This window comes from Pseudopipra pipra, chromosome 1, assembly GCF_036250125.1.
Source record: "Pseudopipra pipra isolate bDixPip1 chromosome 1, bDixPip1.hap1, whole genome shotgun sequence".
Classification (NCBI taxonomy): domain Eukaryota; kingdom Metazoa; phylum Chordata; class Aves; order Passeriformes; family Pipridae; genus Pseudopipra; species Pseudopipra pipra.
This window is the reverse complement of record NC_087549.1, coordinates 90867936-90888463: the sequence shown is the minus strand read 5'-3', so window position 1 is coordinate 90888463 and position 20528 is coordinate 90867936. Positions and strand designations below refer to the sequence as shown.

The 20528-nt window shown below is 42.7% G+C and overlaps 1 protein-coding gene across 22 annotated transcripts in view; it reads right to left on the bottom strand.

Moving 5' to 3' along the window:
- Window positions 1-20528, bottom strand: part of ATXN1 (ataxin 1) — a 348923-nt gene that overhangs the window by 36159 nt on the left and 292236 nt on the right. For 2 of the 22 annotated variants that reach the window (XM_064664960.1, XM_064664873.1), the window contains one exon: window positions 15963-16088. The exons of 15 other annotated variants lie outside the window; for them this stretch is intronic. The gene's annotated coding sequence lies outside the window, so the exon portion shown is untranslated. Of the gene's footprint in view, window positions 1-10140; window positions 10160-10195; window positions 10305-15163; window positions 15313-15962; window positions 16089-20528 lie in introns of those variants that run through there. 5 more of the 22 variants (XM_064664900.1, XM_064664881.1, XM_064664918.1 and 2 more) reach the window with 5 other exon arrangements.

The window sequence follows — 20528 nt, the reverse complement described above, 5'->3', positions numbered from 1 at the left end:
AAGGTGCATCCTGGGTCAGGCTGAGCCTGGAGGACCTATACTGTCTGAAAACCTTATAGTGAGTCTGTGTTGCCCACCAGGCCACCTTAAATCCACAAACAGTTAAACGAACAGTTAAACCCAGTTAAATTAATGCAGGTGCAGGTCAATAAAGAGCTGAACAACTCTTTTTTTTTGGAAGCTGGATGCTGCAAAGTGTAAGCTAATGCTGCATCCCTCTGGACTGCTCCTTTCTCAGCAAAAGCTGTAGCACATAAACAGTGCAGAGCAGCTTGCATTGTAACTGCTGTGACGGCTTGGTGGATTAATGAAGACTTTGTCCTCTGGGGCTGTCAGCCCCAAACCTTTCAGGAGAAATGAAATTTCTGAGAGGGAAAAAAAAAAGAAAACCAGTAGTGGAATTACAAATAGGTGTCTTTCTGACTTTCAAATGAGACGTGAAGCATCTTCATTTACAATTTAATATTTCAGTAAGCACTTTATTGGAAAAGACTATGTAATGGGTTAATTTCCAAATGTCATTTATCTTTACGCACTGGGGATGACTTTCTGTAATTCACTTGAGGCTCCAACACTCATAGATTAATACATCACCCTCCAACTTGAGAAGATAAAAGCCTAACAAGCTCTAACCTGCTACACAGGCTATATTTAAGCAGTACAGGGTAATGATAAATATCTCCCATGAAATGTGTTCTCTTCACACTTCCTGCAAAAACTGCTGAGCGAGCCAGCTGGCGAGATGGAGCCAACAGTCCTTGCTCACAGCCCCACCATCCTTACGCCATGACACTGGAGCGCTCCCTTCCCCAGCATCTCCCCCAGTCCCTGGCCTCCAGAGGTGAGGGTGTTCTTGTCACCAGCTGACAGTACTTGTGGCTCTGTCCACACCCCATCAGTGACTCTCCCTCATGCCTGGCAGGCAGGCAGGAAAAGACTGCTGGGGGTTGTATGTGCAGTTTGGTTTTCCTTAAACATGCTCCGCTTCCTAGGCTGGACTAAACATTTTGCAAAACAAAATGAAGACCGGGTGCCTCCCCAGTGGCAGGGGACGACTATGGTAGGCAGAGCTGGGGAAATGCAGGAACCAGGAGGAGGGGAGACCACACAGTTGCTCAGGCCATGTGTGGGGCCCTGATGCAAACTGAATCACTTCTTGCTTCCTTCTTTCATGTACAAATGGTGGATGCTGATAAGCATGCAGGGACCTCACACTCAGACGCACTCCTGCACCCGGAAGCTAGAGGAGGTCCAGGCCAGTCCAACCAGTCTTTGCAATTTGCATCATCTCCTGTTGACCAGATGTTACCCCAGCGCTTTCCAGGACTGCTTCAAACATCACAAAGATTTAACTGCAGATAAGTACAGTGACCTCCAGCTGGAACTTACCTTCCTGCCCAGGGCCCGAAGCCTGATCTAAACACAGCATCAGGATGTTAACCTAGCTCCTTACCCTATGTGGGAATAATCTGGTATCTCCAAGCAATCCTGATACTCAGCATCCTCCCAGCCCCACCCTCATCAAGTCCTCTCCTCACTTTTGTCACTGCATTACACACACTGATCACTCACATAACCAGTTTGGAGAAACAGAGAGCAGAGCAAGCAGCCTTTCCAACATGCTGAAGAGGAGTCCTTGGCTACAACTGTGCTTCCCAGCCATCAGACCCTGGATGTGTGCCACTGGGAACTGGAAGAGTAAACCATTATGATTAAAAATTATAGTTACCTTCTACAGACGTAGCATACATCCCACCACAAACTTCCTCATCTAATTAATGCAGGAAAATAAGCCATACTCCCATACAACTGGCCACTTTAATGGCCTGAACACATCCACCATAAGACTGTTTCAAAACAGCCTCCTACGGTAAAAGGTTGTTTATTTAGTTGTGTTAAAAGCTCTCTAGGTCTTCACTAAGCCTGACTGTGTGGGAGTTGCAGAAGTCTCATTGTCCTCTCCCAGGGGTGTGTCTTCTTCCAGGGCAGTCAAGATCAAAGACTGATCTAGAAAAAAAGAGCTCAGGCTGGCCTTGTCCTAGGCCTCCAGGCTTTAACAGGTCCTGTTGCCACAGCTGGTTGAGCACAATGCACTCACATTTACGCTTCCCTCTCTCTCATGAGTTAGGAGAGCATTAGAAACAATACAACTAGATAAGCCAATTCTATCTTTTCTTGCCAATTCTACCTACAATTGATTTAGACAGTATATTTGGATTCCTAAGGATATTTCTTTTCAGATCATCATGATCTCACTGTAGTTACTGTTTAAACATGTCCTGACAATGTACCGTTGACCAACCACTTTCTTTCCCAAAACATCTTTGCAGAGATTAATTCAGTTCTTCAGCAATCGCAGAAACATGATTAAATACTTGCTGCAATCATGAGATAGTAGCATTAACTACCCTTTTTTGTCTAAATTTTTAAACACAAAGAGATGTGGTAAGAAACAAATGAAGGAATACTGATGCATGCAGTGAAGAAATCCTTACTACCTGTCATGTATCTATTTCTACTTCCTGATTTTAAATGAAGAACTACTGAGACAAACAGCTTTTTTGCTGATTCTATAAATAGTTTTCTTTGAAGACGGAAGGAGACACTGGGCCACAAGTTTATGAACCCAGCATATTTTCCCTGCATGTTTATGTGTATCAGGTTTGGCTTCCTTTTATTGTTCTATCCCTTCAGACCATAAGCATTTGGTGAAATGATCTGGCAGTCACTCTGCACAACACCTCTAGCAAAACCAAGTGAATGAATTCTTGGTCACTTCATTAAGTGCTCCCTCAATGATACCACATCTAGCTTCCCAGGCTGCTGGCAGTGGGCAACATCCAGTACCTCACAGAAAGCCAAAAACTATGAAAGCAGTCATAATAATGCAACTAGGTACCCAAAAACAGTGTAAAGCAACAGAAAAGCAGACTCCATCTGACCTCTGCAGTTTCTACTCGTGACTGCTGAGTTGCACTGCTGACATGAGTGATAGCTGATCAGCACCACTTAAGATCCATGCATGAACACAGTGGGGCTGAGGTGTATAATGTACACACTACTCTTGCTGAGGGAAAGGAACTCATTCTTGCTTACGACCTTCTTTATATGTCTGTTGTTTTTGTGGAATCATTTGACTTATGGTACTGAATGCAAAACACTTGTGAGCAGTGGGATGGAGAACCAAGTTTAAACTCTTTTTACAGTTATCCCTGTTTGCAGTTAGGGGAGACACACACTGGAAAACCAGAAGTTGCAGTCAGTCACCTTCCATAAGCAAGCTCCTATCCTCCCCAGGGCTGCACAGCTTTGTGGGATTTGGAAACATATATGAAATCCTGTCCCCAGAGGAAGGAAAGGTAAAATCTCTGTGAAATTTGTCTGGTTCAGGATTTTACTACATGCCATCTGGCTACTGCCACCAATACTGCTATGCAACTGGAAGTCATCTGCTGGTATCCTGGGAGGTTCTCCCCTCAGAAAAAGCTTGTTTAGGCACCGTATTAAGACATTACCAGTGCCAGGCCACTAACGTGGTTTTCCAGAAGAGTGTAACAGTTTTTACACATAAACTACATCTCTCTATCTTATGATCAGGATGCCATTTATGTTAATCCTAGGAATAATATAACAGATGGAAACCCAAGAGGAAACTGCGTGGAATACAGTATCTTACAGAGAGAAACTTTAACTTCTGTTTCAGAAACAACTGTACAAGGAGGAAAGTCTGGGTGTTAATAGCACATGCAGGGGACAGTAATTCTGTGCATCTTTAAAACTGTTCAAAACATGGTTTCTTAGCACTGGTTATGCTTGTTCCCTATATATGGCATAACTTACCACTACTTAAACTTTGGTGGAAAAGCACACACAATTTTCCACAGCTATGCCACCTCTTAAACTGCTCCACCCTGTCCTTTTTTAAAATTATTATTTCTCTTTTTAACAGCCCTAAGAAAAACTGCTAGGAATTTTTCTAGGGGAGTTCGTCAAGAGTTGGGTAGATTCATATGCAGTTGTCCTCAAAACTTGTATAAACAAATCTATAAAAGTAAATAGCAGACTTAAGTGTATAAACACTCAATTTTAATTTTTACATATTTTCCTTACCTAGTAATGATTTTTTTTCCCTAGTAGAAACCTTTGCCCATGCCTAAACATGACGTTTCTAATACAGATCCAGTCACTGGATATCTCCATGCACAAAGTAACTGACCAAGTGACTTTAACTCACTGACTAGTGATCAAAGCCAGTGTTTCTTTAGGTCCGGACCTAAAAATCCACTTGAGTGTCTTTTAATGTGAAACGATGGGGAACCAGTCTGCTTAAAGTCCAGTCACTGAGAACATTTAGTGACTTTGCTGGAAAGGCAGGCTTACATTCTCTGCTGAACTGGGCCACTGAGACTCCAGACGTATTTGCCGCTGTGCCAAGCCACAGCTATCTGAGGGAGAGTAGAGGCATAAATTGCATTTAAACGGACAGAGACTGTGAATCCAGTGCTTTGCACGGTGAGTAGGTTGAATGCAATGAACTGTGCTAACTGATCTTCGTGCAACCGAGCAACTTTATTTAAGCTGGAGCCCAAGTTAGGCTCACTGTGCATTACTACAGCAACAAAACGACAGGCCCACTTCCTGGGAAGCAAGTGAGATTGTGACTGATACATGCTGTAAACTTGCTGGAAAGAGTACACTTTGGTTAGGTTTTTTAATGTGAACAAACATACATAACAAATGCTTCTTTTCCTTAACACTACTTCATACAATGCAGTACTGCAGATTGGGTTTTAAGAGAAAACCAACTTTTCCAGAGAAAGGGCAGAAATTAACAAAAGTTTACAGAATCTTGGTAGATCTAGGGGATAGTTTTTACTTTATTTGCTAGTATTTGCTATTGATATTTATCTGATCACCCACGTGTCGGTTTTTCTTTAATTTAATCGCACTTGAAATAATTTCTCTTTGGAAGGAATGACTCAGTGGTTAGACTCTGGACTCTCAAATCCTGTTTCTAACCCTCCATTTGCTCACAGGGTAACAACATGTATAGTTATCTTTAAATCACAAGGAACCTATTCCAAATTTTAATGATGTAACCTCGTTGCATCCCAGCAGAGTAAGAACTCTTTTTATGACTTTCCCTTCACATATGGGAAATGTGTTGAGTTCTTGAGGGGATGCTGCAAACTGGCACTAGCAGCACTGGCACGTGCATTAAGAGGTCATGATGAAAACTGTGGTGTTGAGGAAAAGACATGTATCCTCTTTGAAACACCAGCAAAATGGGCTGAGGGAATGGCAAGGAGGTCGGGTGTGGACAGCTGGCAGCTGCTACCATTTCAGTTACCAGCACTGAAGTCAATACCCTTATCACTACTCTTGCAAGCTTTTCAGTGCACTGGCATGACCCATCCAGAAAAAAAAGAAACAGAACCACCTCCAAACTGCAAAAGACCCAAAACTCACCTTCAAGCCAAGTAACAGAAAGAGCTAAGTTTCATCCATCATCAAAAATCATAATTTATTTTAGAAAGAAAGTGTCCTTTTGCACATCATTCTATGTCATTTTTCAATGGACTTTTAACAGGGAAATGAGGTATTTTAAACCCCTCAAATTGAAGAATATTTTTTGATATTCTGTTTTCTCATAATAATACTGGTGATGATGTCACTCAGTAGAAAACTCTAGCAGTTTCTGACTGACTCAGTACTTTCAGGGCAAATCTGTCTTTCAGATTTGTTAACAACAGATTTACTCCTGAACCTTGTCCCCTGATGTTTGTGAAATTACCCCAATTGCAAGGGTTATCTCCCTAGTCCTGGCAAATCATTCCAGCTTTGGCTTGTTTTAACGCCGTGTTTTTCTCATCTTCCACTTCAGGTTCACTGTCCTTGTGTCACCCAAAAGAGCAAGCAAAGAATTAAGAGGAATTCTTGGAGAGGGCAGAGATAAAAGCAGAGGATAAAGGCAAGAAACTATTTGTCTGCAATCCTGTTAGCAGAGAAAATGCTTTACAAGGCTACCTTGTGGGGAACATGCCCTATCCAATAGCAAAAAATCCTCCATGTAGCTGCTTTGTAAAAATCCCAAAGTATAAAACACGTCTTTGAAGCCAAATTAATGATCCACAGCACGTTGGAAATCCTTCTGACTCTTCTGTAGACATAACGCTTTTTCACCCTTTTGACTTTGAGCTGAGCCTCAGGAACAGACTTGCTCAGATTGATGAAACTCGGGAATAGAAAACACCAGCAGGGATTTTCACAATGGTAACTACAATGAGGAATACAGGGCATATATTGTGCCCACAGCTATTCTTTCAAAGTTACTCCAGGCTGAACATTTTGGGATATAAAGGATGCATTTTGTGTCCATTCTAAGTGAGTTAAGAATAGAAATTACAAAGAATGTAATTCTTGTAATCTGATTTCTTAATGCTTTCTCTTGGGTTTACCTGGTTAGTTTCCCTTTTGTTCAGCAGCAAAGTTTTAATCTGTATAATCTGGTCTGTGGAGAACTAAAAGATGACCTGCATTTATAAATTGCTAAACATTATCATCAAAATTTTCTGCAGAGCTTGGATGATTACCTTAAAACAATGGAATTCCTGTAGGTCAAATCTTGTCCCTCCCAGTAAAATAAAATTAAGGAAAAACAAACAAACAGATAGGAGAGATTATTCGGGAACCTGAGAGCTCTCAGCCCTTCAGGAGAAGCCCCTAAGTACAAGTGTAAGCTTGGGTTTCTCAGTAAATCTGCAGATCCTGAAGAAAATTTCCACTCTCTCAGCCTGTCACCTTCCCTCCACTGGCCATGCCTTTCCCTCTGTGCACACCTGCAAAGACCAGGGTACCAGTGATGACACTGCCAATAGGATTACCATAAATTTCAGTGTTAAATTCTCCAAAACTCTGTATGCATTAGCAGGTGGAGCACATCAAACAACTTGTTCTGTTTCTTCACAACTTACCTAGTACCCTAAATAGACAGAGCTCCAAATATTGCTGTTCTGTGGAAAGAGGTTGGCTACATATCCTGTTCTCCCTTTTCTATCTAGCCCTTTACAATTGCTTTGGCCTCTTTAGAGGATGCATCACATTCAGGAAGCATGTATGAGGTTCCTTCTTAGTTATCATGTTTCAGATAGAAATGGCTTTCCAATTTACAGCTACTGTTTCTCTAAGGTGCCCAGGTTAAACACTCAGGACATTGCTCCTCTTCTCTTCTGCAAGGTCAACCCACAGCTGTTTCTCTAAGGGCTCTAGATTCTGCTCTGCAAAAAGGGAATCTGTGAAAGATACTGTATGTGAAACCTGCATCTAAGAGCACCTGAGATCCAAGGGACCCTATGGCCCAAATGCCATAGGGGACATGTAAATTGCTTAGATGTACTAAGGGTTTCTTCCAGTACCTCTTAATATTGGGCGAAGTTTGTTTCATGTACATGATGTAAAGCAAAGGCAGCCTTCGTGCCCTTGAGCTACTTGTCCAGTGACTGAGGATCTGATAATTTTTAAGTGATATCAGAGGAGCTTTAATTAAAATCCATTTCTAGCCTTTAAAATGGGTAAGAGTGACTACAACAGTGGCTTCAGACTTGCAGATACAGGGACCTATGGAACAAAACCTATTTATCAGTGCATCTCGCAGGGGAGTGCCATACACACCACAGGACAAATGCTGACCTCAGTTGCTAGGAGACTTTCCATTTACCTTATCACAAATGCCAGATTTAGAATAAAACAGGTAACAACCTCAGCTCCTTGATTTGACCTCCTTCTTGGGCTGGGCATATGAATCTAGTGAGAGGACTTGCAACGTCTGGATGGTTCCCCACCTACAGCCCCTTTCAGCCTAATAAAAACCAATCCCCTCCTCCTTTAACACATGCTGGAGCCTGCAGAAAAGGAGTAAAGCATCACTGCAGTGCTTGGTGACCCTGAACAACCTCAACAGGTGCCTTGCTCTTGTGGAAAACACATGTTGCTCTGTCACTATTAATACACAGGCAGTGTGAAAGGCATATGCATGTTTGTTTGCGTGGGGAGCATAAATTATGGAGATTCCAGGTTTGAAGCCATCACCTTTTGAATCTACAGAGCTGCTCCTGGGAACAGCCTAGGCACAGGACCACAGCTAAGCGCGGAGCGAAGCCCCACAGGTCAGGCAGTCATGGGGAGTGTGCAAGGGCAGACCCAGAACGCTGTACAGCTGAAGGTCTCAATGCTCTGGTGACTGAGAGGGTTCACAGATCAGGGAAGAAAATAAATTAATCACTCTGCCTCCAGACTGCCTGGCTGAAGTCATCCCTCTGTCGATAGCCTCCCTCATCACCACACAGACAAGCTGCTCGCTCCCCGCACTGTTAAGTACAAGGCAGGAGCTGTTTATTGTTTCAGATTTAAGGATTCAAAATGGCAAGTCAAATTGATTTCCTGGGAAGTGAGGAGAAGTACTGTCAAATAGTCCCTCTACTCCTCATCAAGTGATGAGTAGAAAACACATATCCTGTAGAGATAACAGCCGTGGGGTGACATGTCCCAACAATTGTATTTTTCCTCTGGATAGCTCTGGAGCCACACATAGCAGAAAAATAAGGTCTACTTTTGTAGCAAGTTAAAAGGAGCACAGATCATGAACTCATGGGCAGAATCAAGGCTATATGCACAAGGCACAAAACCTTTCATCTCATAGCCTGACCACAGCTGCCACTTCCAAGTCATACAAAGCGAGAAAAGGGGAGAGATGATGGAAGTAAAATGCTCTATGCCCATTTATCTCAGGATCTCCCAGTTTTATGTACAGATAGAGGAAACGGTACCCCTGAAACTTTTCCCTTATGGTTGGAAGATCTTTAGATGGTGAGAAAGGCATTGACTCAAACTTTGCTGAGATCTTATCCACACATATTTTCATTGATCAAACTCCACCACTCCGTCCACATGAAAGCCTTGACTGAGCAGTGCAGAATGAAAATGGACAACATGAGGAAGGTAGCACTATTTTTTCCCCCCTGAATTCACATAGCTGTGCTACAAACCTGTCCCTGCTCTAAATTACTGATGCAAGAGAAAGAGAACCAGACAACTTACACACGCACCCCACACACCAAGTGTACAGAGACTGGAGAAAGCCTGCATCCTCTACATTCATGAAGAAAACAATGATAAAGCAAACAAAGAAAAAGCTAACCCCACTGCTGACAGCTAAAGGGATGGAAGACTAGGTTTTTATTGCCTGTGAATGATGAAACCGTGGCCATTAGCAACAGAGGGCAGATGTAAGTAGTGTTACCACCCATGACATCCTTTGCAGACACTGGGGAGTCCAGACCTCACAAAGGAGTAACATTTTTTTCTGCAAAGTGCACTGCTGAGGAAAGCATTCCCACACCCCTGCCCATTCTTCCCCCTCCCTTTGCAAAGGGATAGTTCACACCACTTCAGGAAAACAAGGCAAGAATCGGCCTTGACCATAACCTCCCACCAGTGAGATGATGCAAATACTATTGACCCTGATGTAAGGAGTCAGTGAAATTAGTTCTCTGTGCAGCCAACTGGCCCTTGGCTGAAGAGACCACCTTCATACTCTCAAGGCAGTACTATATATCCCATCTCACCTTCTGTGTCCCCTGGCTAGATCCCTTCCTCTTTGGCTCATGCAGACTGCACCTGATATCTGTGAAGCAGATCAGGGAAAACCTCTGCTATCTTCTGCTGCACCAGACCTCTTCCAGATTTGCCTCCCTCTCACATGTTTCCTATCAAAAACTTACCTTCCAAAGCCCAGCAGAAGGCAGATCTATGGATGTGCCCACCCTGCTGCTTGGAGCTACAATTGCCTAACGCCATCCCTCTTGTGGCTGTACAGGCCAAGACGAGCCTAGGAGGTCACAGCTCAAGCTGCTCCTCACCTAAATTGGTGGCACAAAATCAATTTTTTCTTTTCTAAAGCACAGATAATGATCAAGCAAAAATAAAACAGAACTCAATTTTTAATATGTATTTGGAAAAGTAACTATTAGATCAAACAAGGCAGGGACTTGACGTTGTGGGGGTAGGGCTCCCTGCCTCTCTACGTGCCTTCTTAGCTGGGTCTCCCATGGAAACAGTGTGGTCTACAAGCCCCAGAGTTACCATTTGACTCTGTGTGGTATCCATTGGCATGTTGATTCACAACCATGAGCTGTACCTGCTTCCCACAAGAAGATCCAGAGTGTAATTTGCAGGGAAGGCAAGATCCGATGGGCCCGAACAATATGCTAGAGCACAGTATCGATGCCTATCAATCGATCCATCCCCTACAGAAGAGGAAAGAAAAGTCAAAGCAAACGGTCTTTTGCAGGCACAACAGCTGTTACACCACTTTTTGGCACGAGCTGCAGTTCATACTGCAGCCTTGTCACTCTCCACCCCTTTCTTGCAGCTCCTTTCTCTCACAGACCACCTCCACTAAGCAAGCAATGGGCTGATGGTAGTCCCAAGACATCTTGCGATGGCTGCACAGCACTGCTTCCCTGCTGCATTTTCCTGATGCCTTCTGCCTATTAGCCTCTTTTCTGAGCCACCTTTAAACAAGGACAATAAAAAAAAGGAAAGAATCTAGAAGCACTGGACTGAGATATAGTCAGTCATTAACTGTTCATTAATGGCATTGCAATGGAAAGAGGCAACAGCTGTGTTTCTCCAGCCCTCACCATCCAGCTTCTATAGCTTACTCCCTGCTTTCACACAATCGATTAATTTGAAAAAAAGTTTATCACAAAAGCATTCATTTAATTTAACTATCCACAGAGGCCTCAGATAACATGCTTCACAGGTCCCATTCTCAGACTCATAATGATCAGCTCAATCCCCTGCAGCCTTAAATCCCTTATTTAACACGCACCTTTGGATCCCAGTACAGTATTACATAGCTGACAAAGCAGCAAATAAAGAGAAATATTTCTAAAAGGTACGGATGGTGAGAGAATAATCAGAGATACAATTGTCAGAGCCTTGTGTTAACTAAGGACACCAGAGAAGTATGGCTGATGCAGCCTCCTCACCACTTAATGTGAATAAACAGCTTACGAGTGGGAGAGGCTGAAAGGGGAGCAGCCTCCTTCCCTGTCACGGGAGAGGGAATGTGATGATCACCAAGTACCAAAAAAGCTCTCATTTGTGAAACCCATGAAGGGAAGGAGCCTGCTGCTCCTCCCCACAGCTTCCTAGCGGTGATCGTGAGCTCCTGGCGCACAATGTCGCTCATCTCACCATCACATGGCAAGTCTCACGCCATCTTCTCAATGCAGAAACACAATTAGGTTAAAAGACAGAAGCTTTCTGATAGTCTTTTCTTTCAGATGCCTCTGTTTCTGATGTATGACCAGTCCTTATGCTTTTGTCTTCTGAAAAGCAGCCTTGAATCTAAACCAGTGCCACCAGCCTTCCTCAGAGCCACACAGACAAGCTTTCATATCCTCAGAAAACACAAAATATGGTCCCCGCACCACCACAGAGCAGCACATCTCCCACAACGAGAGGATTCTGCAGCGGGCGTGGGTGCTCAGCCAAGTCTGAGGTCTCCTGGCACAGCAGCTCCCCTCTGGCCACCGGCCAAACATGTGCCGTCTGCGAGCACGGGGTCGATAGCCTTGGATGTACAGCAAACCGCTGGAAGGAAGGGCTGACCGACCGCGTACCCTTTACGCCGGTTGCCTCCCGGCTGGTGTCGCTTAAATTAAAACATTGACCATTAAGTTTGGTCCCTGGCAGGCTGCAGCGAGGCAAGGCTGTATCTTTCAGTTCGCTGAGAAGCAAAATAAACAGCACAGTCTTGACCTCACACTCCTCTTGCCAATAAAGCCTAACCAGGGAGCAAAAAGGACAAAAACCCAAGCACAGAAGAAATGTATCAGAGTGCAATCTTCTCCTTCCAGCATTCAAGGGGCTGGCTCTTCCCCTGCAGAAATGCTACTGTACACTTCCAACACAAGCTTTCCATGACACAAACAGATGCACAGCCACACATCTGCAATATAAAGGTCTGTACCTTATAACTACAGGGAAGAGCTGCACTGCTGTCCCTAGAGGTTCTTCCAAAAAGACAGTTTTACAAGAACTGGACACTGGAGAATGGCTTTGCCAGTTCAGCTGAACAATTTCTATTGCCTAGGTTTCACAATCAGTTTTCACCTCAAAGAAGGGGCCTGGAAAACCTCTAAATGACTCCTGAATAATAGTTTTGAGGTAAACTGCTATCCTTATTATAAAAACAAATTGAAAGGAAACATATGACAACAGTACAAATACCTTATGCTAAATGCCTCCAAAGCAGAAAAATCCAAGCTTTCCCAAAAAGAGCTCAAGATTGTACTGGGCTCTAGATCTGAAGACTGTAATAGCTTCCCTCTTCATTAGTGTAAGCACAGAGCATCACGGTCACTCAGCTCAGCCCTCCCACCGTGTTACTGGCCTGTGAATACAACCCTCCTTCAGGTTGGCATCAACCGCCCTAGCTTCTGTAAACAAACTTATCGCCTGTTTAAAAGTAAAACAGAAGGGAAATGGGCCAGGAAATTATCCAATATGGTTCTGAATGAGCATTTCAAGTGGCAGAGACCTCAGGAGTTCCATAGTTACCACTGCTGGGAAACAATTCCCAGCTAACAAAGACATAAAAAGACCCACCCAAGTAGGAGAAGGGCTGTAAAGCTAAGGAAATAGGAGAAGTCATGAAAGAAAATACATTATTAAGGAAAAAGGGGAAAAAAAATCAAAGCAAGAACACCAAAGGGGAAAGAAATAAGTCTCTAGGATTAGCAGGGAGAAGTACAGATTTAAGAAAGATCCATTGTGCGAGTACAGCTTTATAAAAGCTTACAACACAGCGACCTTTAAAAATAGCTTTATTTCTATTGCCAAAGCACCTCCACAACCTGCATCAAATAAAGCTACAATTTGTCAAGGAGCTGAATGCACTGGCTTTAATGGGATTTCATGGTCTCAGTAACTTGCAGGATTATGTCCCTACCACAAAGTGCTAAATTGTCTAGGAAAACACACAGGAGGAAACAACAGTAAAACAACCCAGAGCACAACCACTGTGCACAATCTTTTACACGTTACTGAATGATATCAGCTGTTACAATAACAGACACATTCTTTATCCCAAGCTGGAACTCCTATGCAGGGTACTGAACACTTTTGCAAAATGCACTGTTTTCCTTATCTGTTTCATGCTAGATTACAGCAAACCACCAGGTTCTTTCTTGTGTGCTTTGGGGTGGGGGTATTACTCTTTTTTTCAGTGACTTATTGCTTATGAAAGCAATTGATGGCAACAGTTAGGTTACCTCCTATCCTAAACCATTCTTTATCAATCACCACCTTGTAAAGCCTTCAAGTCCAAAGTGTAGGTTACTCCAAACTGCTGGGGGATGAGACTGGCAAGGTTATGGTTACATTCTTTGTTTCTTGGGCCACATTCAGATTTAAACTCATTGTTAAACTTGGGACTGTCAGCTTCTTAAGAATAAATGTTTGTCACTGAGTGAGAGAGGCTGTGGTATGACCACAGCAGGGCTCATTCACTGGCAAAACTCAACCGGGGGAACAGCATTTCAATCACTTTGGTAAGAAAAGCACACTGACACTCTAGGAGCAGGGAGATGCCATCAATGGCATTATCATGCTCTCCCTTCTTTCAGGGGTCAGGTTAGAGAGGTGATTTACACAAAACTAGCATAACATTTTTCATTACTATAGTTTTTTAATGGTGTCTTCAAGGCACACAGTAGTAACCACAAGGGAAAGGACTCATGCTCCAAATATTCACCTGGAGAAACAACTGAGTGCACAACTTGCACAAAATCAGTGGAAGAGATGCCAGGATGTAGGGAACTGCCTATGGAGTGATCACGCTGTAGTCACTGCAAAGCGGAGCGATGCTTTAGGTGTGGGTATTGCTGTTGGCAGAATATGAGGGTGACAGGAACAGGAAAAAAAAAAGGAAAGAAAAAATTTAAAAAAAAAGACAAAGTCTCAATAGAAGAAAAGACCCTGCAGGTTGCTTGCTGCTGCTCAGTAGTCTGCCCATAATAAAGCTAAGCCTGCAGTCCCACCAGTGAGGACTGTGCAGCCAAGTTGAGTTTGAACTCATTGGCATTAAGGTTATACATGCAGATCAGCCTGGTAGCCTTGCCTGTGACAGTGTTCATCACAAGGCTGACAATCTCTGCTGAAAGCACTTGAGATCAGAACAAAAAGGGATGCTTGTAGGTCAGCTTTAAACCTCAAGAGACTGTGGGTGGGTGAACAAAGAAGGGGTGGGCATGTACGTAAAAATAAAAGACCACAAGACACCTGGTTTCTCAGTACTGCTACTAGCCTATTCCTTCCAACACCATTAATAGCATGCCAGACTTCACAGAAACAAAAGCAAGCAGCCAGGTTCTTCCTCCCTCGAACAATAAAACAGAATTGTAAAACAGAGGCAAAGATGGATTCAATTAGCGCAAGATCTTTTTTGATAAAGATTACTCAAATAAGTCACATACGGAAGTTCTCCACATCTACAACATTTCTGCACCATTATTTGTAATAACATGACACCTCACTTTGCAGAAGGTGCCACACTGGATACTAATAGCACACTTATTATTAGATTTTCTGCATGGTTACATAAGCCTGCAAAAGGGGAAAAATGTAAATGATTCAAGAAGATATTCTTCTTGTGGTTCTCACGAAGTCTTTAGTATCTGAAGATTGAAGACGATCCCTCCTGGCAAGAAACAATCAATTTTTATGCTTCATTAAAAGAGTTCTTTTAGTACTTTTAACAAAATGCTCAAAGGCAAGCCAAGCGAAGAATATATACTTTTTTTTAATCTAAAAATTCTGTGCTAAATTTTACTCTCAGATCTTCCAAACTCTTCTCCTAAAATTAAAATGAAGCTGTGTATGCAACTTTGTGTTTATTTTTTCCTCATAATCTATGATCTGAGGACATTATACCCTGTCTAAACCCAGCTGTGTGAGCAGGCACAAATTTCAAAAAAGGACATAATAAGGGCAAAACCAAGGGAGATATGCACTATCTCTGGTAACACTGAGGGAAAAAGACTTCTGTCATAATACAAGGTCATAAGTCAATGTCAGTCCCACCAGAATAACTTACCCATGTCAACACACTGGCAGTAGGTGCTCAAGAACCTGTTCAGCTGCGTGACCAAGAGCACTTCTCTTCCATTATTCAGAAACACACAGGTGATAGCAGTAGTCTCTTAAGCACATGATGAGTTGTACAATCCTCAGAGGACCTTTCCCCTGAAATCAATCAGTGTCATACACTCATCCCCAAAGTCCATCTCTGCACTCACCAGATGTCTGCCTGCTGACCTGCCTCTGGAAATACTAACATGACACACACCCAAAGGAATGGTGGGCTAAGCCACTGCTTATTAACCAAATTTATCTGGTATGACTTAACAGGTCCCTTAGCCATAACACAACACTACACACAGAATCCTACAATGCAGCAGATGCAGGAAGGGTTTACTACATTCTACAGCATCTGTCCTTACCTATCAATGAGCAGAACGCTAATTTAAATGTCATGTTGTCTCAGACTTCACTGCTGTGCAAATGGCATCTAAATGCTGCTGTCACTGGTGCATAGGGTTTGCTCAGAGATTAGATAAGTGCAATAAATCTAACACAAGTTCAGAGGGTTGGCTGACAAGCTGCATACAGGAATCACTGTTCTATTCCCTTTAAATATAAATGTAAACTTACTTTTTGGAGGACTCAGTGATCTTGCCTTAATGCGTATGGAACAGTCCCCAGCCCAGGGCAAGCCTCTGGCAGTAGCAGGGAACTAGGTGGACATCACCAATACAGCAGAAGGTTTTGCCATTGCACTACCAGATCTAACAACACATTTCTAGATCATGAAGACAGAACAACAGCTGGCTCACCTTGTTTCTGGCAAACGTGTTACTTCCACAGCTCATATGCAAATACATATAGTGCCTTCTGAGACACTCATTGAATTGCCCATGCGAGGGAAGTTTTAGGGTACTGTATCACTGTACCTTCATCTACTGAAAAAAAAAAAAAGAAGGAAAAGAAAAAAAATCAGCTATTGCAAAATTGCTAAGCCTTTACAAATAGAGAAACTGTGGCAAGGATTTTTTAGATCTGGCATCCAGGTAGGATGGCCATTTGAAACAGAAGGTCAAATTTTAACCTGATTTCTTCACCTGAACCACAGCTGAACTAGCTATGTTCTTTCTGTACACCTCTGATAAGATGACCCACAGTACCCACAAGTAAGCCAAAATGCAAAAGGGTGTTTGTAAGAGGCAGTCAGTACGTTCTGGAGAAGCAAAACTCACTTTTTTAGTCTTCCATGACCAAACTTGTGGATTCTAACTCATGATCTCTGTTTGCAAGAGGCGAAATGATTTTGGGTACTGCAGGTCCTCAAATTCCCTGATGAATTTTCATAACTCTGTGCATTCAGCATTTTGAAGGCCTTTTCTAGGTCCTGCACTACTCCATGAAGGGCCTGCAGGTAGCTCTGCACAAACATCAGAGCACATCTGTGTCCCCACTCAGTTCATTGCCAAACACAGTCTTTGTGTGGACCAGCATTTTTGAACCTCGTATACTTTAATTAGGCTTCTAAATCCATTTTTAGGAACCTGAAAAAAACTTGATTTTTATCTGTGCCAAGCAGCTGCATCTACTTGTTACTTAAACAGAAGATGCAGTTGTTCAGCACCTTTGAGTATTGGACCAGCTTTATTTAGGTCCCTAACTTCAATTGTCCATAGAAGAGCAGAGTCAAGTGAGATTTGAATCTTTTTGAAAGTGTCATGTTTTTTATATAAGCAAGAGATAAAGCTGCCTGTATTAGTGAACACAAAACTGAACAGTGTACTTGGAGCCACTTGTACCAGCAACATCCCACATCTAAGTAATTCCATTCAAGTGTAAATGAGGCACATTGCAATTTCAGGATTATTTACTACATTTGTTTAGTACAATCACCTTGCAAGAAGCCTCAAAATGCTTTATTTGCAAAGAGCTGCAAAAATTGCCCCTAAGAATGTGTATATAAGGTGTCGCATTTTTCTTTTTGGAAACACTGAAAAATATGAACAAAAAAAACCATAGAAAAACATGCTTGGAAAGCTGGAAGAGAGTTATAAGATCCTTTTGAAAACTCAGCCCTCAAACCAGAAGGAAAAATGCTTTCTTGTTCCTCAGGCAGGTGGAAGTTACCTGCATTCATGTAGCTACAGAAAGCAAAACAAGATAAAAAAGAAGAGGACTAATCTGAAATGTCTTGACTAACTTAATATATCTAGATTGAATTTGTAAGGAGGTTATTATATTAATTATTTACAGTCTTGCCTTAAGAAGATGTAGATTTTTGTGTGTGTATGCACATTTGGATTTTTTAATACATTTATATCTGCTGATATGAAGAGTTTTCTTTGCCTCGGAAAAAATGATCTGATTCTGCCTTCATTTACACTGATCTAACTCTAAAATTCAACAGTTACATTGCTGTAAAATTACTATTATCAAGGGGAAGAACATTCTAAAATTATCCCTTCAGCAGAGAGCACAAAGCCTGAAACTCTCAGTGCTTTCAACACCATTTTATCAGGACTGTGATCTCGGTACAGCTGATAATGCAGCCAGCCGAAGCCATGAAAGGGAGCTTTGTGCCCGGCTACACACCAGGCCATGTAAGACTTCCAGCTTTTTGACTGGCCAACAGGGATGTTGCTCTTAGTAACACAGCAAGATTGATTAAGTACAGTAAAAAAAAGAAAAGGGTATTTAGAAAGATAGTGGTGAAATAAAGTTCCTCCTCTATGAAAGCTGCTACAGTGCATGCAAGCAAAAAATGCCAAGTAGTAAAAAAAAAGGCAAAGTGCTCAAATATTTCAGGTACTCAACTAGTAAGGAGATTCAGAAGTTTGTTTATAATGGAGAAAACTCAGCCCTGTCTGATCCAGAATGAATGCAGTGTGATATCTCTGGTGAACCACACACAAACCTGCAACTGAATCTCCAATGCATCACCCCGTGAAGGAAAATCCAACTACTCTCACTGTTGTTGAGACATTTGCCTTCAAGATCTTATTCTGACTTCTGCTAGTACTTCGCTCCAGTCGGTGGAGGCTGGCCAGCAGAAAGAGATGTTCCCTGGAGAGCTGCCCTCCTTCAGAAGGCTGCAACAGACACATCCTGGCTAGGATGCCAGGGAGCAGAGATGACTGCAGTGAACCAGCTTCCTCTCTGATGATCCTGTGTCCCATCTCTTCCCCTTCAGGGCATCTAGGATACAGCTTTTTTCCAGGAAGACAGGAGTAGAAGGGAGCAGTCTTGTTGGCCAACTGAAAACCACAGAGACAGCTCCTTCACAGAGTGCTCCCATGGCAGAAGGAATGGGTTAGGATCAACATTTCTGTTGTACACTGTATATGGGAATACTGCACACTCAAAAACATTTTGTGGACTTTCCCATCACTGACTTCTGCACCAGGTGATATCTAACCTGGATCCACAGACGTCTGTAAAATTTACCCTGACATATTACACTGTAGTAAAAATTTCACCCACAAATGTGCTAGTTGCAAAAGGCCCCAAACCTATCAGCTAATCTTTTCCCAAGATGATTAAGAACGAATAACACAGCACTGAAGTTTTAATCATCTGTCAAAAAGTATGACTCACCTTGGGCAGGTGGTGAGCACCGTAACCACAACTGGTGCACAGCAGGGCTTTCTAACTCCAAACAAGCACATGTCACTCTGCTACTTCCACTCTACGTCTCTGTGCAAAGGCCAAGCATAGTCAAGTCCTGCCTTTCTCCTGGCTCCTGCCTGCTCTTCAAACTGGGCAGGTAGGTGCCTGCCACAGGAAGTGAGGAAAAAGATGCTGGTCCCAAGGAAGATATGAGATGGTGACAATTCAGTGCCCCCAGTGCTCTCTTAGCCTGTATGATGGCTTTTAGATGACCTCCTTCCACATTTCATTGCTCCATGACACCTTCATAGGGTTCAAGTCAGATTTTGGGCTGGGTAACCCTCTTTTGTCCCTTGGACTTTTCCCCTTTATCTGTACTCCTAATCCACGTGCCTGTTTCTTAGCATATATATAGCTACCCATGAAGAGATACTCAAATTGCATACACAAAGAAATGAAGATCAGACCAGCTTTACTGCAAGTCCCTGCAGAGACAAGCCCAGCTAGTCTCTCCCAGAGCTATAAAGTTTGCAGAGCTGCTTTAAATATCTCTTCTCTTCAGAACACAGATTGGCTCGTTGAGGTGGTATATACACATTACTCTGTATACTCTGTATGTGTGAACATATGTTTGATAGCTAGATCACTCTATTCCAATACATAAAACCGCGCATACACTTGTTCTTTTAAAACGTTGCTGCTGCTGACTTTCGCAGAGGTTCCCTCCAGGAATCTCACTCCCCTCTGCCCCACTCGCCCCCGGGAATGTTTTCCTCCAGCCATCAGTAGGACTTGGGGACTGGCTCCAGAGCAGAGCAACGATGCTGCGAGCATCAGCCAGAGGGGGCTGCGAGAGTGTGTTGTGAGATGCAACAGCCTCGAAGGGCTGAGGCTGCTGACTGTGCTAGAGGCTTTTCTCGCTTGCGTAAACCATTTCTTGAAATAATAATGCTTAAAATAGTGCAGAAAGTCTTCAGGTTTCTTGCTTTTTTATGCATGCAGAATTAGGCAGCTAGGATTGAAGATGCAGATCTGCACGCTGGCCAGCTATTAGCACTGGATGTCTGTGTCTAAGGCTCTGTAAAAGCAGTTGGATTCTGATGGCATCAAACTCATAGCGATGGTGCTGTCGGTTCGATCACCAAGCAGTTTGTTAGCATGGTCTCTGTCGTTCAGCATTCTTATACAGCTAAATGTTAACAGTAAAGAAAGGGGCCAGACTTCTTGGGATAATGCATTTGATGGTGATAAAAATGTTTCTATGGAGCTTTACAGCAAAACAAGAATTGCTGCCCTTTATCTGATGCGCACACATTTCATACTTGCAATATGTCTAAAGTGATTTTATGACTAAATCCTGGGAAAAATGCAAAGAATGCTTGGCTAGAAGCATACTTTTCCAGTAAAAACACAACATGGCTTATTAACTGCGGCACTTGGAGGAGACTATTCAACATGAAGTGCATTTTTTTTAGCTCAAGACCAAAAACATGTGTTCGGGTATACGTTTTCTTTGGCTCCAGGCACCAATTTGACTGACTACATTAGAGGGGTCTCCAAACCCTTTTAAAGAACACTAGTTTCAGTACAAATGAAGTGGTATTCTATTAAACATGCCAGGGTACTGCAGCTGAAGGCAAGGTTAAAACCTCCTGACTTTTTCAGAATATATTAAGCAGAAATAATGGAAACAAAAAGCTCCATTAGGTACCTTGTTAAGATTTTTGTAGTTGCTGATCAGCAACCTTGTTATGGCAACACTTTTCAAAGTCACT